Below are 21,028 nucleotides of genomic sequence, written 5' to 3' on the forward strand. Positions count from 1 at the left end.
TGAGACAGCTGCTCCAAAACAGTGTATTACAGTGTCATGTACAACCACAGCTAGATATGTAGTGATCTGGTTAAGTGGATATACCAGGGGTTAGAGGGACTCTTAATTCCTTCTTCTCAGGTCAGGTTTACAGAAACCCCTCTGAAACAAAGCTGAACTTCTATAAATGACATCTTGGTACCCATCCTTTTTCAAAGACCTTTGTCTTCAGCCCTCATGTGTACAAAGCTGCTCTGGCAGCTGAACAGACACCATCATTCTAGACCATCTGCTGTGTTTTCAGGGTGTTTTTGCTCCGTGGGGCAGCCTCAGAGTAATCCAACACCCCTCAGCCTCCCTGGTCACAGCCCAACCCTCCATCCAAGATCTCAACCACCCTGCACCAGTGCAATCAAGGCAGGGGCTGGCATCCTTTACTACCACTTGTGGTAACAGAACAGACCGCAGCTTTTGGCCAAAAGCTGGAGATGTCTTCAAGATATTGCAGGAAGACTGAGCAGAGCTACTCTGTCAGAGCCTGCAAGGAAAAGTGGTGAAAAGCGACGAGCACCCTACAACTAAAAATGGAAAACTTAACTAAGAGGCCTATGTGCAAAACCACAACCTTGTCAGCTGAAGCACCTAACAACCCCACTCTTTCAAGAGACAGTAAAACACCTACACAGCGCATTCGTGATGCTGCAGACTAGGGCCTCACAGTGGCCTGGGATGGTTGCTGCCTTATTTCTCTGAGCCTGTGAGCAGCGAGGGTGGCTTGAATGCGGGAGACGCCATTCCACTGCGTGTGAGAAAGTGCTGAGCAGAGGGAGGTAAGGGTGTGTATATGTGTGCAGGAGAGATGGAGAGAAAACAAGATGCTAATGAAGCTGACCAGTAATAACTGTCTTCTCATTTCTCTCCACAGATGATTCAGGGAGGGGAGAGCTGCTCCTCTCCAGTGCCTCCGCTGGCTGCTAAGCAACTGTGGCAGCCGCACAGGGGCAAGCGGGCACCCAGAATTAACTTCTCTCCCTTTCTGAGGGAATTCAAAAGGATTACTAGTACATTAGCTTTGAAATTGGTCACTGGTACTAGGTTCTTAAGAGTAATTATGGGGCAGGGAGGAAAAAGGGAAGACAAGTGATGGGGGGAAGAGGAGAAGATGGCAGGGGACCAGGCTCACACACTGCTGCCTGGGCACCATGCACTGATGAGGGAGGGTATGCACGAGATAATTTCACAGATGACTCCCCATCCTTTTTAAAAATCGAAAAAACAGTGGGGTTTTTTTTAGCATACCTAAACTAAAGCATTTTTCCCTCTTGGCACATTTCTCATCCATGTGGCACCGTAACTAACGTATCCCATTGCCTTAGCAAATGTGGGTAAGATGGTAATGGTAGGGTTTCATCCACATCCCTCCAAACATGCTTCCATATCTTGCTGTCCAGTAACTTGCACAGCCATCCTCCCACCTGGTCCAGGGATCTGCCACCAATCTGCCTGCAGAGCTCCCAGCCTTGAGCTCAGTCAGCTGCCCCCTCACCACGATAGGTAAATCCCGCTGTGGACCACATGGAAACATAAGTTTACCAAAATGGGCTTGGTGACAAACTAGCCCTTTCCTTGTGGAAAATTGTTTTTCCACCTTGGATCTTTTTAGTGCTTTGGTTCATCAGACAGCTGCACAAGTCAGCAGGTCAACACAGGCAACATCAACCCCTTCAGCCACCCACTGGTGGGCCAAGAATCTGAAGCCCCCCAAGGTGTCTGCTTCTCCTGCACCACCAAAATTCTCCCCCGTGCTCACGTGGAATATTTCAGGCAGGAGGGGGTGAAGCAGCCTCTTCCACAAACCTGTGGCAAGAAGTAACTAGGCTGAATGCTTAAACATTTTGCAGAGGATATACAGTTTATAGCTAACATTGCCAGTGACTATTCTAAACAGCTGGAGAAGTTTTGCTAGAGTCCTGTTAGGGAACGAACTGTAGGAGTGACCTACACAAAGTAAGCCTTCAAGTGAGTATTATCAAACTGCACAGATAAGCAAGGGAAGATGTTAGCCCCAAAGTCACATTCGGGGCCAAAAAGGCATTCGTTCCCCATTTCTTGCATCACACCACTGTGAACTGCACACTGCACTGCACACTGCACTTATCACACTGCACCCCACAAATTACTGGCATAACCAGAAACTACTTCTTATGAATTAAAAAAAAAAGTTAAGTACTGTCTTACAAAATATGTTCTCTTCAGGAAAGTCAGAAGAAGCAAACTTAAGTGGCATGTAAGTCTTCCATTAAACTGATTTTATACAGTACAAAAATCAGAATGCTTACATACACCTAATTATAAAATGAACTTAACATATCAACTCACAAACAACACAAAATTCTACAGATCATTTATGAGTCAGAGTCAAAATGGATAACAGATACATCAGAAATACAAAAGTACTTCATTACAGGGCAGCCTGGGAAAAGGGATAGACATCTTATCATGAAGTGTATTTAGAAAATCAGTTCTGTGAGACAGGATCCACAGATACAGATGTCCCGTCATAAAGAATTCATTATTTACAAATATACTACAGAACACTCCATTTGCAATGAAGTACCATAAATTATTCACACGTAATATGTGTCAGAAGTGAAGGCAGTGGCATTTTCTCTGCCATTCTCATGGGGTTTCTCATACTCAGTGAAACAGAGCTCTGCCATAACATCGTAAATGCAATGAGAACACTGGATTTTCATTAAAACACAAAACTTCATTCCCCACAAAAGGCTTTCTGACCAACAGTGTCCAGACAAAGATTCCTACACAAGCATTGCTACTGTAGGGACAAGAAGTGCAATTCTGGGTTTTTTTTTAAGACTCTAAATTGCATATGTGAATTTTATTTTGACCCATGTAAATAATACAGAATTGCCAAGTTGGGTCCGCTGCCCAGGTGCAGCAGTGTTGCACAGATCTACCTTGTGACTTCTGCTCCAACCCGAAAAGGCAAAGCCAGAGGCAGGCAAGAAACTCAACTAGTGTGATCTCCATCTCTCTGTAGAACACAGGGTAACACGTTGCAAAAAGTGTGCCAGAAGTTTGACACGGTGATGGAAACATGTCTCTATTTGAAATTGGATTAAGACAAACTTCATTTTATATGGGTTAAACAGTCACCAGGAAAAGAAAAATAAGTCCAGTTATTACTGATACGGAATGAATCTGGAAAACCGAACTAACGGTGGAGGGTCCCTAGTGAGTTAGCTTTTCATCTTCCATGACCTGTGCAAATTCACCTATTTCCCAAAAGATCAAGCAAAAATTGAATAAAACCCATGATCATATGTTCATTTTCCTCTCTATTCTACTTGTACCGTTCTTTTCTTCAGGAAGACATCTTCACAGATGCAAAATTTGATTTATCTGACTCCTTTCATCTTCCTCAAAAAAACCCAAACCAAACCAAACCAAAACGAAAAACCCCACCTCCCAACTATCGAATAAAAAACCCAAAGCCCCTCAGGACACCCCCTGCTTTAGCTACAGAAGCCACTCTCCACATGGATGGGTAGGCAGGACTTAAATTCTATTTTCTCCCTTCTGAGTCATGAAACAAAACCCAGATTTGCCAAAGAGAGAAAAGAAACAACAAACCAGAAAACCTCACTGGCCTCCCAGAGATGGTATTGAGAACAAATATGAGCACAAACACCAGACTTGGCTGGTACAACATTTCACAGGGTCGGGTGATCTCTACCCGCCTCCCACAGACCCAGAAAGCAGAACGGACCATTGAGATCACCTGTCTGACCTTCCATTCAAGGCATGCCACGGACCCACGTGCAGATACATTTCTTGCTATATACATATATACAGCAGCAATAAAAACATGCAGTCCTAATTCATAAGCAAGTGATCAAGAATCCATCACATCCAAAGGGAGTTGTTTTAGCCAGCAATTTATTCTGTTTAATAATTTGTGTGTTACAAGCAGCCCAGATTCATCTGGTTTCAACTTTCAGCTATTCAGTCTCATTATATCTCCTCCTACTAAACTGAAGAGCTTTGTACTTTCTTTCCTCTATAGATATTTGCAAAATACAACTCAGCCACTTCACTTGAAGTAAGCATGCAAAGCTTTTTATTAAAAAAAAATTAAAAATCTAACAGCAAAACAGGTTTTCTAACTGTAATCAATCTCGCAGTTTTCTCCAGGCACATAAGAATTGGACTCTATTCCAGTAATAATCCTGTGCCATCATAGACTGGTAAAACAGTATACACTCCTAGAGGACATGCTTGGCTTTTGCATTCCAAGACCATATCCATTATTTTATTAGTGCTGCAAGGCCTCTGTATTTTGTTAGCTTTTTACCATCACCCCAGCTCCCTTCCAATGTAAACTGCTCTCCAGAATGTAGAGAGCCCTTCCCTGCATAGAGTTGGACTGGCCTGTGCTAACATTCATACTGATCAAATAAGCCCACATCAAAAGGAAATTAACCCCATGCGACAAAGGATGTCTTTGACATACCTTGATTTTTGGTGGCATTTTCAAATTTAGTAAGCAATAGCTTTGTTCAGTATAATTACCAGCGATCTTGAAAAAAACTATCTCAGTTTTACCAACTAAAGGTTTTTAGTTACTTCTCCCTTCCCTTTCTGAATAATCACATTGCCTCATCACCCATTTATGCTCACTACATTAATACTCTATTTGCTGCATATATGTAGACATACATAAACGTGACAGGAGTCCCAGCATAAAATGTGACCATCTCTGCAGAAAAGTGCTGAAGAGCACTTGGTGCATATTTGATGTCCTCATAAGCAACAGTACACAGCAGTTCAGCATGCAATTGCATACTGGTCCATTTTGAGCACTGGACACAATAATTTTAGATCTGCCCTTCACTTCCCCCCCCCCCCCCCCCCCCCCCCGAAAAACTTCACAAATTAAAACATATCCTGGCTAAGCGAGTGTAGGATTTGTTATGTTGTTGTTTTTTCAGTGTTTTGCTTTTTTTTTTCTTTATGTAGTATCTAATAAAGCATCAGCAACATTAACATTAGCTTTATTAGTTTACTTAATATTATGATGTTCCATTAGACAAGGGATAATACAATTGTAGGCTGGAAATTAACTATGGAAATATGTTGATATCGTTATATGGAGTCATGAAACTTTTTCAAATGCAGAAGCACTGTGTCTACAATACAATTTAAATAAGTTAACTTATTTCAACTGTATATGCATAATAAACTTTTGCTTTATGCTGTCATATCAGATATTCGTTCTTCTAAAACAAAAATATTTGTTTTGTTTTTTAAATACAATAAGGCATTTAGTGACTATTAAAAAGTTATGGTTGAAGTTGAGTCAGAACAACTTGTCAGAACATAGTGTTGCTTCTGCTTTCAGCTCAAAAAGGAGAATTCCTATCATTATTAAATAACAGTAATATTTATAGGCAAAAGTACCAATTTAGTTGTAGTACTTTTCCTTTTTCAGAGTAAGAAACTTTATCTTTCAGACAAATGGCACAAGCATTGCAAGGGCATGCTGGAAAAGTAGCACATGTGAAGATGTCACACAAGATGTTACAGCCTGTATGAGAAGATTCCCTCTAAAAGCAAGGGTCTAGATACCAGACCTAAGTGCTCAGTGCTTTTTGCCCACATGGATTTATTTGCAGAACAGGAACACCATAATGTAGACCTAAAGGTGTTCTTTTCCTAGGCTAAAGTTAAAGCTCTATTAAACTTTTTAACAAAGGTCAAAGAAGTTTCAACGCATCTCCTCGGGTTAGCACTGCCTAAATAAAACCTGTGCAGCCATTTGTTGAATCCTAGCTCAAAAGCAGAATTAATTACCAGAATTAATTACTAGCCACAAAGCTAAGAACATACCTACCACAGCTCATTTAAAAATTAAATGTTTAATTGGCCTGACCTAACGAAGGATGGCCAACTTGCCCATTGGAAAAACACCCTGATCATCATGTAGCTGTTCCCAAATAATCAAGCTCACTTCTCTGAATAAACGAGTCTGGAGTTTTTTTTAGTGTTTTGGCCTCCATCACAAAGTTAAAGGGTAGCTATTTCCTCATTTCTGAGCATGCTAGTATCCCAAGCAATGGAGAGGCAGGACTTTCACTTCTCACCTCTCACAGAAAGTTCACACCTCACTGTTACCAATTAAAATAACTAAAATACAGCAAGAAGCTCCAGCCACCTGAGATGAGTGAATCTTCCTCATTCTCTGTGAGCTGGCTTCAAGTAAACTAAACCATTTTCATAAGGCCACATTAGAGACTGTGGTAAAGGAGAACTGGAGCCTAGGAAGGAAGGACAGACAGAGACGTTCCAAAGCTTGGACAGGATGGCAAAGATCCACACACAGTATGAAGAGCACTTGAATCTCAGTTACAGCAGCACAGACAAAGGCATCACTATCCTTTAGGAAGAAATTCCTTACTTTAGGAAGAAATTCTTTCCTGTGAGGGTGGTGAGCCACTGGAATAGGTTGCCCAGAGAAGCTGTGGATGCCCCAACCCTGGCAGTGTTCAAGGCCAGGTTGGACGGGGCTTTGATCAACCTGGTCTAGTGGGAGATGTCCCTATCCATGGCAGGGGTGTTGGAACAAGATGATCTTTAAGGTTCCTTCCAACCCAAACCATTCTATGATTTTATGAAAGAACAACCCTACGGTGGACGAGCAGGTTAAAATGCCGCTAATTGTTATTCTGCAGGCACATTGCACACTGGTTGGTTTTTTTTCAGCTTTTAAAGTATTATCCAAACAGTAAAGTAGGTTGAAAGATTGTCCTTTGCAATTTCAGATTTCTAATACATGTTCCAGCCAGGCACTTGTCTTTTGTGGTTGCATGTATTTCCTATTTAATAAAAGAACTACAACCAGTTCCTGGTTTGTCACATCTTCAAATAGAGTTTGCACAGTAGCTTCCTCTGCTCTGCATTGCTCTGCATTGGTGAACTCTCTCTTCTCTCTTACCCTGCTCAGAAACACGCCCAGCCACCTACAAAGCCAATTTACAGACACAAGGTAACAAAATGCAGGATTTTAAAACCACATCCATGATGACAACCCATGGGATTTTTTCCTCCAAACCTAGATTTCCATCGTCCCTTTTCCATCTGCACTTTCCAGTTCTTTCAAAATAATGAGCAAACGTTTCTCCAGCTTCACAAATCTGGCACATTTCATTTTTCTTGTCATTTAAGAGATACTATTAATACCAAATAGTTTGTGTATAAGAACACTGTGCACTTTTATAAAGCTTTATTCAAAGCATCCTATGATTCCACTGAAAGCATTAATTTGGTACCTTCACAGTACTTCTGAGGCACATATTATAAATTGTCTCACACAGGTCAAAACTCTGAGGCACACTCAGGCTAAAGTGATTTGCTGTTGGGCTAACCACCAGAAATCCTCATGTCCTGCCTGATTTCCCGAAATTAAGTAATTAAATTATTAAGGAACAAGTTCATCACCTTCTAAGGAAACTACTTATACAAACCACATTCTCATCAACAGCAACCTGTATGGCTGTGTTTCATATGTCCCATCTACACCGGCTGAACGTGAAAAGCTGATGTCAACCCCTTCCAAATGAAAAGAATACTCTCAGAATACTGTTCTTTAAAAATAATGCCCCTGGATCAGCAAGAGACTGCTAGTAAATATCACATCAGTCTCTGTTTTAAACAGGAGAAAAAGAACATAGAAGACCAGTCCCTCCCCTTCAATTATTCTTCAGATAGTATTATACAATTACATGAAAGTGTATTTCTTTAATAAGAAATAAATATACACATATATGGAAGAGGACAAGCAACCAAAAAAGAACTGACACTTTAATATTACATCAACATCTGAAAACACAGGGAAATAATTTAAAATTTAATCAGTAGTGAAAGCCAAACCCATGTATGACAAGAAGGTAGCCTAAGCAAATGTGAACTTGTCTTGCATGACAGACAGCACACGATCTCCTAAGTGTATGTGACTCACCAGAGCCTAAACAGCATTACTTGCTCTGATTCTTGTATCGGGATCCTTCAAGGTGACATCTGGACACACAGCCGTCTTTCTTGCTTTAATAAAAGTACTTCAATACTGTAAGAGAATACCTTGTCTAAACCACTGTCAGCTATGGTTTTACTGAACAGTGGCCATTGCTACTTTCACTCAAACCTCATGCAATAACACATCCCACCAGAAAACAATGTCAGAACTTCAGATCATTCTACAGATGACCCTTAAGTACCCGGTAAAGTCTAGATTAAACAGTAGTTTGCACCTCCTTTTGTCGGAGCCACAAATCATCTCAAGACTCCGCTCTTCATCAGAGCATGTCAAGACATCGCTTTCTTTCCCTTGCACCATGTCTAGAAACTGAAGAAGCAAGAACACACCCTCATCTGGCTCTGACTCTCAAATCAGAACTGAGGAACAACAGCTGGTCTCTGAGCTGGTGACACAGGAAGCACACATTTAGCAATTGCCAGAGAGATAACGCAGGCACCCCTCAAGGGCTCTACAGCAACCTCTCTTGGTAGAAATGCTAAGTTTTCAAGGCAGTATGGTCCATCCAAAATATCATAAAAGGAACAAGTTACAGAGCAAGCTGCACGGGTACACCCCAAGCACATTTTCCATTTTTTTCAACCAGTAAAAGCTTGTTGGAGATCTTCCTAGCATGGTGTCAAAAAAGTGCTACTTCAGCTGAGTTTTGTTAGTGGCGTTGATGGTGTAACTAGTTCAGTTTCAGAGAATATTTCTAGTAAAGACTTCATCATCTCTGCCAGGGGAAGTTTAGGTTGGATATTAGGAAGAAATTTTTTATGGAGAGAGTAATCAGTTGGAATGGGCTGCCCAGGCAAGTGGTGGATTCACTGTCCCTGGAGGTTTTTAAGATGAGACTGAATGTGGCACTTAGTGCCATGGTCTAGTAACCATGGTGGTGTTGGATCAAGGGCTGGACTTGATGATCTCAGAGGTCTTTTCCAACCTGGTTGATTCTATGATTCTATTTTATGATTCTATCTCCCTCTCTTAAGGCTACAAAAGGAGATGGTGTTATAAGCTGCACATCAGAAGAAACTAGAGAGAAAAAGGACGAGATATAATTTGTTCTTTCAAGTTGTCTACTCAAGAAACCCAGAGGAAGTTTAAGTGGACACAGTCAGGTCTAATCATTTGCCTGTTTTTAATAGCACAGACTAGGATAAGGGCCAGAGTGTACACTTTTTCCTTGTAAAAGAAAAAGCATGGCATCGTTAAAATAACACTTAAGTTTTCAAACTAGCAATGCACAGGATCAAAGTGACACCACTAGGATATATTAGAGGTAAAATTCATCTGAGCCTGTAACAGACAAACCAAAGAGAGTATTCCCTGACCAGCAGAAGATGGCTTTGTTGGGAGGGTACCATTGCCCAAATCCCCACAGCCTTCCCACACCACCCTAGGGAAATTACTCGAGTGACTTCAGAGTGACATGCCTAAAATGAGGCTGTGTACGACATCCCTATGGAAGTAAAAGTCTTGACCTTTTTAATCTCCAAGAGGTGTGTTCAAACACTACACTCACAGGCAACTGTTAGAATAAATCATGAAAGCAGTATACTGTTAAGGCTCACCATGTGAAAGCAAAAGGCCGATACAGTACAAAAGCAACCAGCTTTCCTCCTGATAAAACGGAGGAGGAAAAACAGACCCAACCCTGTTGGCACACTTTGCAGACAAATTCCTTTTGATGATTTATGAACTTTTTTCTTTCTCCTGTTTAACAAAATTACTTCAACAGTATAAAAGTTGGCAACATAGCTATCTCAGAAGAAAGTTGCTGTATTCCTTATTGGTAAGCAGTGCACACACACACACACAAAACCCCACACCCACAGGAAATCGAGACCTATTCATTTAGTTTTAGCCAACTCTTCATGAGACTGCACCTTTTGACTATTAGTTGATGGTAAACGTGCAACTGTCTAGTACTTCATCTCATAAAAACTAGACCAAAAAAAACCCCTATCAACATTAAATTTAACCTTCCAAAAAGAACACAAGTGGTATGAATGCAATTGTCTGGAAAAATGCTACTTAGCAAAAACAAAACAACTACTCCCCCACATACATGCAATATTTAAAAGAAAGAATTCAAAGCTGTAATTATGTTCACACAAACCTAAACTGCAGAGTACAAGAAGTTCAGTGATACAAAATTCTGTAAGTGTTATTTGTAATGACACCAAGTACCCCACTTCTTCTCATATTTTTTCACTGGTGTTTTGGAGGCCTGATGGGATGCTGTTCATTGCTATTACCAGAAAGAAAATATGGAATCAATTCTCATCGTCTGCACAGAATATGAAACCTGGTTTCATAACAACGGTAAGCAAAAAAACAATCAGGCAACTTTCTAGTAAAGTGTATATTTTGCTAGGTATAGTTTCTCTGAACAGCAGCTGGTTTTACTATCGCAGTAATATAAAGTTACAAACTACTGGGAATAAAAAACGAAAAAGAAGAACCCTGATAGATACCCTTGGGGAACTGCATTTGGGAAGGCAACAATCCTATAAAAAAGACTGGGGGTCAGAGCAGGCACCATCTAGACACTAAATTTCTTGCACAAATCTGCAGCTAAAGAAGGAAACGTAACCTCTGGATGGATAAGAATGTTATTTCGTATAAGGCAAGGCAGGGAGGGAGAGTATTATCTAAAAAACAGTAACAACAAGGGCAACATGCATTTCTGGTCTATTCCCTTCAGAAAAGATTCAGAGAATACATCTTATATGGAGAATTTAAATGGTCTGCATATTTGGCTTATCAAAGAGGATAACGGTTATCAGTGACTTACCAACAAAGTGGTTAAATGTCTCTACCAAAATTTACTCAGAAGATAAAGAATACATTAGCCAAAACTAGTACCACAAAAGCTTCTTCTGGTCAGATGAAAAAGTTTTGAGGAGTTCGGAATTCAACTCCTCTGCCTGACTGTACATAATTACAGTTGATGTGTGGTATGCTCAGAAACTCATCAACAGCAAGCTTGCTAAATACGATTTCCCCAAGATCCACTTTCAGTCTTATCCAGTTGACTAAAATCTTGTGCAGTTCCTCTGGTGTTTGCATCTTCCTCACTTTGCAGCAGTGCTATCCATTCAGAAATACAGACCTCTGCATTTGGGTAACTCCAACTAGTATGGCTCTTGGAGCACAGCTCTTCAGAAGCACAGGCTGCTCCCTCCCTAGGCACCATCAGAATATTAAAATCAAAATTCATTTGTCTTCAAAGTGCTTCATGGCCTCAGTTCTGGGTATTCAAGGCTTTTCCCAAAACTGCAGGACAGACTGCAATCTACCATTCTGCTACTCTACCTAATGTTAATTGGTGCTAGAGATTCAAAATTTTATGTGGATAAACAAGGAACGTGAAGTGATTTCCAAGTGTGGAAATGGCAGATCTGAGCATCAAAGTTTATGATATCCATATCTTCTCTCCACTTTTCAACTCACAGTAACTTGTATTCAACAAAAACATTACGCACCGTACTACATCCATGCACTATATATTACATCCCTCCATGGATAAACAAAAAGGGGACATGTCTCCTTCCATCATTTATAGTCAGGAGCAGACATCTCTGTAAAGTAACAAGAGAAGTTACGCACTCACTATAGAAATTACCGAGTGAGAGTTCATGATCTGCTCTAGAAAGACAGAAGGAATAGACACCAGAGGCTCATTTTGGGGACAGAAGCCTATGAATGTATTTCAAAGAATATGTTTTCTAAAACTTGGGGTTTATGGAGTCCACAAGTCACAAGCAGCCCTGGCTACTGGCTGAGCATCAAGAGGGTCACCAGAGACTAAATGAGAGTCACCTTTGGCTTTGCTCCTTGGGCTGCAGAGAGGCACCCAGTAGGAGCACCAACAGCTGCCCGCCCCTTACAGCCCCATCACCCACATGGGTGGACTAGGGAGAGCTCTCTGCTCCTTAAACACATCTTCTCTCTCTTTCACCTGGAGCAGGAAATTACCACCTGCAGCTGGAGGTCACTCATAAACCGAGAGAGCACATTTTTTGTGGGAGATTTAACAGCAAACAAGTTTCTGCTGTTTTCAGAGTTCTGTCCGGGTACCTTAACTAATATTTTCCTTTAATTTAAATATCTAGGGGGTTTTAAGTTAAATTTAATCTCATATGTGAATTTTGCAATCTTTCACTCGTGGGGCTCCCCCCAATATTATTTTTAGACTTTTTAATTTTATTTTTTAAAAACCAGCAAGTTACTGACACATCTCAAGTTGGCAGCCAAGTCTGAGCCTGGAAACTGCACAACCTCCACACAGAATGGGTTTCTGAGAAAAAAGCAGAACATTTCTATATCTCGCTACATCATTAGCAAACCCTTAGCCTTATTGCTAGGATTTCAACATCAGCCTCAACTAAAAGTTTCCTTTTAACTTTATCCAGCATCCTGTCTTTAATTTAGGAAAGGTTTAATATGAAGGGTGGACAGTCAAGGGGGAGATGCAAAGAGGAAGGAAAAGGGGAGGAGAAGGAGCCAAGATTCAAAAGATTGGTAGTGGTAGTTGGCACTTTGGTACCTAAAGCCAATGTGATCTGTTTCATAAATTACCAGAGGGACGAAAAAAAAAACCTCAAAAGAAAAAAGTCCCTGCAATCTGTCCTGTTCTTGAAACCAGGGTTTCTTAATAAAAGCAGAGAAGGTTCTCCATAACAATGGTAAGAATACATGGCAGGACCTTGACATCTGAAGCACAATAATTAATCATCTCAACAGTAAGTATCATCCCCTTTTTACTGAAAGGGGAGCTGACTCAAAGACAACCAAGGGAGTTGCCCAAAACCACAATACCAGTCATTAGCAGAGCTGCAGTTGGAAGTTTCTTGGCTGCCAGCGCTATTTTCAAGCACTGAAATTGGCAGCCGGTCCACAGCCACAGAGCTGCTACCGTGTGCTCACGAGGGAGAGGGTCACCTGCTCTCCTCACCATGTCTAGGAGCTCCAGTCACACCACTAACATCATGGAAGGATGAAGGGAGCGTGGTGGTGGGCTCAGTGACGAGCAGCAGTGATGCTCACATCACCCCACAGACTTGCTCTGGTGGGCACTCACCCCACAGGGGCAGTTGCAACCCCCATGGTCTGCCCTGACAATCCCCTTGTGCTTGTGTATCTGCTGAAGCCCAGAACACTTGGGTCAGAAAAATAACCCTAAGGAGAAGTCTAAGCAAGTAATTCTGGCCAGGTTTAGCACCCTGCATTGCCTCACTGGGTGCAGTGCAAGACAGGAGACAGGCAACCCAGAGACTACGAACCTAAATTACACCTTATCTTTGTGCTTTACGTGCTCAAGGGAAACTCCAGATCAGTTCACTTCTCAAGAACAACAGCTCTTTCAATCTCAGCCCCATAGATTTAAGGCACATTTTACAGTACTGATTTCAGTTTCTCTTAATTGCTTAGTCAAGAGTTCAGAGTTACTTATATCTTACAGAACCAGCCACCTCACAACAAGGATATTCGAAAGCCAAAGGTAGCCTTTTTTCTAAGGGTAGTTTGAAAAGTATTAAATAGGTTAATTTTCCAACTCAATTTTTACAGAAGCAGAACAATTCTTACAACAAGCAGATTGGGAAACACAGTATGACAGAGATGGGGAGAGGGAAGTGAATATTCCACTTTTATGCTAAAAGCAGAACCACAGAAATTCGCTTTTTGTAACATAATTAGTCTTAATTTATACATAAACTTACATCTAGGACTCTGTTATATTAATTGAATATATTCCCCTGCTTTCTATATTCTTCCTGATACCTGCCTATACCAAGTTCTCCAGACATTCCTTCCAACTCACTTGATCCTTTGAAGCTGACAGTTATCTACACATTCAGGCACTGAAGTAATTTATTCTTTTAGAAGTGCTAAGCATTTACAACTTGTAACATCAGATTGTGCAAATATTCAAATTTTCTGGAAGTAAAAAAGAGGAAAAAGCATTTACCTTGATGTCTACATTTATGTATATAGTCTACCCCCACACACTGTTAGAGGCTTTTCCTTATGCATGAGATATTTCCCATTCTTCTCCCTGTGCTTTCCAGGTACTTTCCACATATTGCGACATAACAGCTAAATAACACAAGAAAAGGAACTCAAATTACCTCTTACTGTTTTATTCAAATTATCTTTCTTATTTTGAAAGTTTTCCTAAGATGGCTTCTGTGGAGACAAAAATACTCATAGGCAATGTCAAAGGAAGTTATTAAAACTCATCTAGTAGTGATGCAAGAGTTTTGCACTGATACACACTAACACAAGAAGAAACCACAATGTACCAGTTTAGACAGAAATAATTACTGGACTTTGCCTCTATTTGGTCTCATCAAAATTAAGTGTTACAGTAAACAAGAACACAAACACACCCAAAATGAAAAAAAAAAAAACCAAACCCTACAACCCCCCCTCCCCCACAAACACTTCAACAAGTTACTGTGGTTCTGCATGTGTAAAAACATGGTTTTCACTGCCAAGACTCATTAAAAAAGAACAACCAGAAAATGTCTGCAAAACAGATTGGTATTATAAAGTGCATTAACAGCTATTAATAATAGAATATATATCAACCTACTGCTTTTCAGATAATCAATATTAATTGGCAACCTAATTTGGAACTGCTAAGGCACAAGTCTTTGGAGCTGCAATTTGTCAGGTCTAAGCTAACGGCGGGTGAAAATAGGCCTGATAAGTTACTTCCTTGTCATTTCCTTTCAAAAATGACACAATGCTGTTTCAGCGATCAAAGTAATTTTTACCTTATAAACATACCTCTGAAAATAGATTAGGTCTTACAGAACAATTTTATATTTATGATCCGAGCTATCAGGCACACCTTACGTGAAACCTGACTTGCAGTTCACAAGGGCTCCAAGTTCCTTGGAAGGAAGTAAGATAAAGGCATAGGGAAATATGGGGGAAGGAAAAGAAAATATTGGGTGAGAGGTCTGGCACCTATCAACATCGCTGCAAGCTTGCCAAGTCTCATAATTTCATCACTAGGCTTCAGGCATACTAAAAGAGCTATTATTCATTTTTTTTAATTCTACCTCATCACATAATCAATAGGACGGATGCCAAAAGCCAACCATTACAAGGAAGTCATCATGGCTAGGATTAAACCGAGATTATTCTTTGTACAGACTGGACCATCTATCATTGCTTTAAATGGGACCAAAACATAGCAACCCCTTTAATTGGAACGGCAGCAAGAAACACGGGAATGCTTCAGAAGGACTCCTCCAGAAGAAGAAACAGCAGGGAATGGGTCAGGAAATACCCATGAAAAATGTTAGCAACCAACAAAAAACATGGACAGGAGATACTGACAGGATTCAAGGGCACATTTGGGGCAGGATTCAGATGCCTGCCTGGAAGGATGAAAACCTAAATGTAAATGCGGTGAGAGAACGCAGAAAGGAAGCAGAAGGTTAAAAAAAAATAAGAAATAAATAAGTAACGCTGATGCCATCCACAGTAGCTAGGGATAGCTGAAAGAAAGAGGGACACCTGACAACTGTGGCCTTGAAAAGGAACATGACCAGGACAGCCACTTCTTATAACACAGGAGGACAAGCACGGGACAGCTGCATTTCCCTAGCCCAGGCTGCTGGGGAAAGGATAAACAAAGCCCTCTCAAAGAAAGGCGAACAAGACACACATTCCCAGCTCAGGATTATATTTTATCCTGAGAAGGCATTACACAAAACGCAGACAGAATATTTTCTTCTATAGGTGAAAGATGAGAGCCAGTGGGAAGTGCTACTTCTTCCTCCCAGTATCTCATTTTAAAGCCAGTTCTGTGATTGCTGGGATCTGGCTTACAATTTGCACGTGCCTGGGGCAGGCAATAAAGCAGTGGTGAGAGGCCTCACTGCCTCAAGTTGCAGAACTTGCTAGAAACAGAGCCTCCTCAGTGCCTGTTTTACACGAAAAGGAAGAGTGAGGTTGCCCTGGGAAAGACAGTATAACAGTATAACACGGATTTATCAATATCCGTTTCACAGAAGAGAACAGTACTGAACAACATACACTATATAATATACATATAATACAGGAGGATAACATCTTCAGAAAATACTAGCAGCTGAATAAGTAAATTGTTATCCCACACGCACACCAAAGTCCCCCACATTGCACTGACACTGGACAAACACACCTCTTGGTCAACTGTATCTGAACAAACCAGCCAGAACATAAGCACTTCTACCTATCCCATTCTGGTCATGCTGCTTTTTGACAAAAGCACCCCAGTGGCAAAGGCACAGTGGGCATCCCTCAGCCTCCAGCTGCATCAGTGCCGGTGGCAGGCATGCAACGGGATGGCAGCTGAACAGCCTGCATGCCTGCGGAGAGGTGCCAGTGCAGGTCGGGCTGAAGATACTCTAAGTGGCTGAAAATACTCTAAGTCCTGAAAGCAACTTTAATTACCCATTCTCGGAGCATAGGAGGACCGGTTGGAACACGTGCAAGTGAAGCAGCTCGTTTACATAACAAATGAGGTATGCATTGAAGGTGCTTTGTGTAACAGAGCTGCAGACTGCAAGGCCTCTCACCTGGAGAGCTGTATTTTACCAACTATGTGCATACAAGACCACCTTAGTGTAGAGCCTTTATATAAAATATTCATAACAAGATCCAACAATGGCATGAAAGAGGGGTAGTTTAAATGGACAAAATGCTTAATACTTGCAAAAAAACCTAAGAAGTAAACAAGCCTTTGATTCTTGCATACCTCACACAATGCCAAGAGTCATTCAAAGTTTTGAGTTCTTGCTTGGGCAGCTACCCTCCAAAGGCTAACTCTACTTAGCAAACAAAACATAAATGGAAAAAAACCCAAACAAAACCAAAACCCATAAACCAAAAAACCTCAAGAGCATCTACAACAGCTAAATCTCTGAATCCAAGGAAAAAGTCTTTTAGTCCTGGTCCTCATACAATGATGCATTTAACTGTTTCCACTACATTTTCCAACCAAGAGCCAAAAAGAACAATAGGGATTTTTGAGGCCTGTAAATGGCACAGAGCTCAGGAAGAAAGGGGAGACAAAAATGAAACACACAAGTGATAGAGCTGGATAGCTACAGTGTGGATCGTATACTGAAAGACAGTGACAATCCCTGTATAATACTACTTCTTTGTTTGGCTGTTTGTTGTTTGAATACGGTTATCCCAACACCTAAGAGTTCTGAAGACATCTACTCTCTACCGGTGGAAGCCTCTGAAGCAGAAACTGAAAGGAAAGAAAGTATCTATATAAACACTGCCGTTAAAAAATGCTATTAATAAAAACAAATAAATAAATTTAAAAAGAATCAGCAAACTCGCAGCTTCCTTCACCACGCTAGTGACAACAAATACTCAAATCTAGAGGTTTTCTACTCATATAGACTCTGTCCTAATAAAAAGAGTCCAAATTTGAAAATACTACAAGAAAAACAAGGTTTAAAGTGTTGAAGTTAAACCAGCTTGAAATCTTTTTACCTTTCAAATATCTGGGATAGGGGTGGGGGAGGCAATATCTCAAAACTGAACAAAAACTTTTCTATCTCATCTGTTACTTTAAAAAAAAAAGCTCTAAAACAGTAGCATAAGTACGATCTATCTTGCTAAGCCCTATGCCTGAAAGGGCGTATGTTTTTGTCTTCTAAATTTGTACATCAGTTCACAAGGAGAAAGGACTGGGTCAGAAGCTGTATAGAACAGAGGTGGTCTCTGCTTGGAGAGTCAGAGACAGATGTAACTGAAAAATAAACATCTCAATTATTTGCAGGGTTCTGTCAGGGAAAGAAATGGTTGTCTTCAACCCAAAATCAAACCAGTGAGACGATTTTGTATAGGAACATGTTTATCTTACCCTCTCTCTTACCTTATCAGACACATCTCCTTGTCCTATTCAAAATACAGCGAGTCATAAAATTCCATCTGCAACAAAAGAAAAAGCCCATTAATACCTCCCGATAACCTTACAACAAAAGTCTAATAAGCAGTTCAAGAAAAAAAACCCTAAATTTCTCCCGCCATTCCAGTATAATCTACACTCCGGGCAAGTCGCCCTCCTGTCTGCAGCAATCTGGGAAACCTGGATATAAAGGTATTAAAGACGTTATAACATGTTCTGTAAGAAACATGCTCTTCCTCCTTTGGCAAGGATAACAGAGGTGGTCAAAGTGTACAGGTTGCCCTGCCGAGTCGTAAGTAAGTCTGCAGCATCCTCTCATGAAATTAAATGAGCATCAAATTACATAATGTGAATGGTTGTAAAATGAGACCAATGGTAATGGCTAGAAATAATCCCAGCAGTGTTATACATCGTGGAGACAATTTTCCATCAGAGTATCAAACCTGGGTAAGCAGCACCTTTTATCTCCAGGCCAAGAAACTGTCAGCAGCAGCCTTTCTTAAACACAGTAAAGCATGCAAGAAACTGATGGAACAAAACTCTCATGCTCAAGTTTAAATGACACCCACCCTGAACAAGTACATTTAATTTCTTAACACCTTTACAAACCAACCTTTCAAAGCAATCAAGGTGTTTTTATAATATAGGTAAACATAATGCAGTCTGGCATACTTGGGATCAGAGGAAAGACTACTGCACACATAACCAGCAAATTTGCAATCTTAGAACTGTCAATAAAATTTACAGTCATGACAGATTTGGGCTTGAACAAACACTTATCCATGGTACAATTAAGAAAATATGACATGACCTGCAACCCAGCCAGTCCGTGAGTCACTAGGGCAGAAGAGAGACTTCCCATCTGGCAACCCTGAAAACCACTAAGAGTCTGCCTAGAGTGAGAAATGTGAAACGAGGACCTAAAAAGCCAAACCAACCCCTTCACACACCCTTTTAGCCTTTTCAGTGTCCTGCCCATAAGGCCTGTTAGTCCACTGCCAGGCTGGAAAAGGTCAGGAATGTGCAACAATGAAATGGCACACCATACCAGAGAACACCATTAAAAAAAGCAAACAACTAATGCTGAATTTTTCAATCCAGTCATCTGGGGGACATATGGCAGGAATTAAAGGACTTGAAGCAAACAGTTTTCATGTCTGCTTACTTTTCCTATAGTGATGCTACTGAAGAGTATCCCTGTGCCTAAAGTACAAAACTGGATGCACACTCGCTTGGCTTTCCTTGAACATGGAGCAGCTGCGATGCCGACAGACCCCAGCGGGACCCCACAGGTGTTCACTGCCACAGAAAGGTGACAGCCTCCACCACGCTGTGCTGCCATTTCACCACCAGCACAACGGGGATGGCACCACATGGGTCCCCAGCCAGGAGTGCTGCCTGTGGGCCAGGGTCCAAACTGCCTAATCTGGGATGCTTCCTTTTCCCCCTTTCTTCAAGTGCATGTTAGTATACACTTTAAGTGCTAAAAAAATAAATCTTTCATCCTGTAAATACCATTTTCTCAGATTCTACTGATGATCATTAATTTTTGGCATTACCAGAATAATATGACAACATAGTTCCACCATTGTGAGGTTTTTAAATTTCTTTTTTTCCTATAAAGAAGAGATCAAAATTTTGTCTACATTACGGAAAGATTTGAACAAAACAGAGCCACTGACCAAGAGCCCCCTTCAGTATCCCCACCCTTCTATTCCCCTGCCAATCCAGTAAAATTCCTCAGAGCACAACCTCTTCCTGGCTATTTTCAGAGCAACTGTAGCAATCATACAACAACAATGGGGAAGTTTGTTTTACTCAGAGTAAATGTTTTGCAGCTCCCAATGCAAATATTTTAATTAATGGATTTTTTTTTTTTAACTCTCTACTGCCTTACTTGTGTTCACATTCACACAGACCTATCCGGACAGAAACAGAACTCAACTTCTATAATACAAAGGAAAAGAGAAATACAGCGTAGAAAAATGACACCTTTACTTCAGAAAAAGCACTTTCATAAGCAAATCAAAACTCACTAGGCATTTACTGGGGGATATCTGGGATAAAAAGGATTTAAAAAAAGCAAGTCTGCTCATTTCCTGTGTCCAGCCGAGGGCCTGTGTTAGTTCCCATCAAGATAGTGGGCCTATTTTAATAGCCAGTCTGTAGAAAAACACTTCCTAATCTATTTCCAAAACAACATTATGCCCAATGACCAGGCTACAAGGAAAAAGCCTTGACTTATCTTTTTGTGTCAGACATCAATATGGTGGCTCTTAACTACCCATCACTCTGCATCCACTTCATAGATCTCCTCTTAATAATCCATAAACCAAGTGTTGTAGACTCTGTTGGCAGGATTGGACTCAGCTGCACTCTCTCAAGGCTGGACTGTTGTAGTACTACAGAAGGTAGCTGGACTGAGACGTCAAGGCAACCTGCTCCTCTCCTGGTTTCTGGATCCAGCAGCACCCCCAGATGCAGGCAGCTCTTTCTCTCTGCATAGTGCCTCTCCCCACAGAAACCATCTTCCTCCTCTGCCCCCAGATACAAGGATAAAATCTGGATGTGATATCAGCAGATGGCTGGCATTCAGGATTTTTTTTAATTTTCTTTTTCAAATGAAGTAGGACACAGATGGTGACGTTCCTGCTATCCCAAAGCCTGGAACGTGAACGTAGACCTGCCTGAGCTGGGAAGCTCAAGCCCATAGTATGTTTCTGAAGAGCTGCAGAAATTACTGCACGGACCAGTTTAGCCTGAACCAGTCCCACACGTGGCAGTGTTTCTCTTCCCCTGCTCTTATCTGAATGGAAGGTTTTGTTCCTCTTGTACTGACCTCATCACACTTGATTCCTGTTAGCAACATCCTTCTAAAAGTTCAAACAAGCTCTTAGAAATTCCCTGCCAATGTATGCAATACATATGCTATCCCAGGTAAAATCCTCACTATATTTTTCAAAATAAATTGCATTTGTACTCTTCCACCGCCTCATGCAGGATGCTGGTTGCACACTTGT

At 41.0% G+C, this 21,028-nt stretch overlaps 1 protein-coding gene across 1 annotated transcript in view; it reads right to left on the minus strand.

Moving 5' to 3' along the window:
- TRERF1 (transcriptional regulating factor 1) overlaps nt 1-21,028 on the minus strand; it is a 106,016-nt gene that overhangs the window by 59,950 nt on the left and 25,038 nt on the right. Inside the window, exon 2 of the mRNA XM_039386966.1 lies at nt 17,976-18,031. The gene's annotated coding sequence lies outside the window, so the exon portion shown is untranslated. The remainder of the gene's footprint in view (nt 1-17,975; nt 18,032-21,028) is intronic.

Source organism: Pipra filicauda, unplaced genomic scaffold (genome assembly GCF_003945595.2).
Source record: "Pipra filicauda isolate LSUMZ 115617 unplaced genomic scaffold, ASM394559v2 scaffold51_size4534324_pilon, whole genome shotgun sequence".
Classification (NCBI taxonomy): Eukaryota; Metazoa; Chordata; class Aves; order Passeriformes; family Pipridae; genus Pipra; species Pipra filicauda.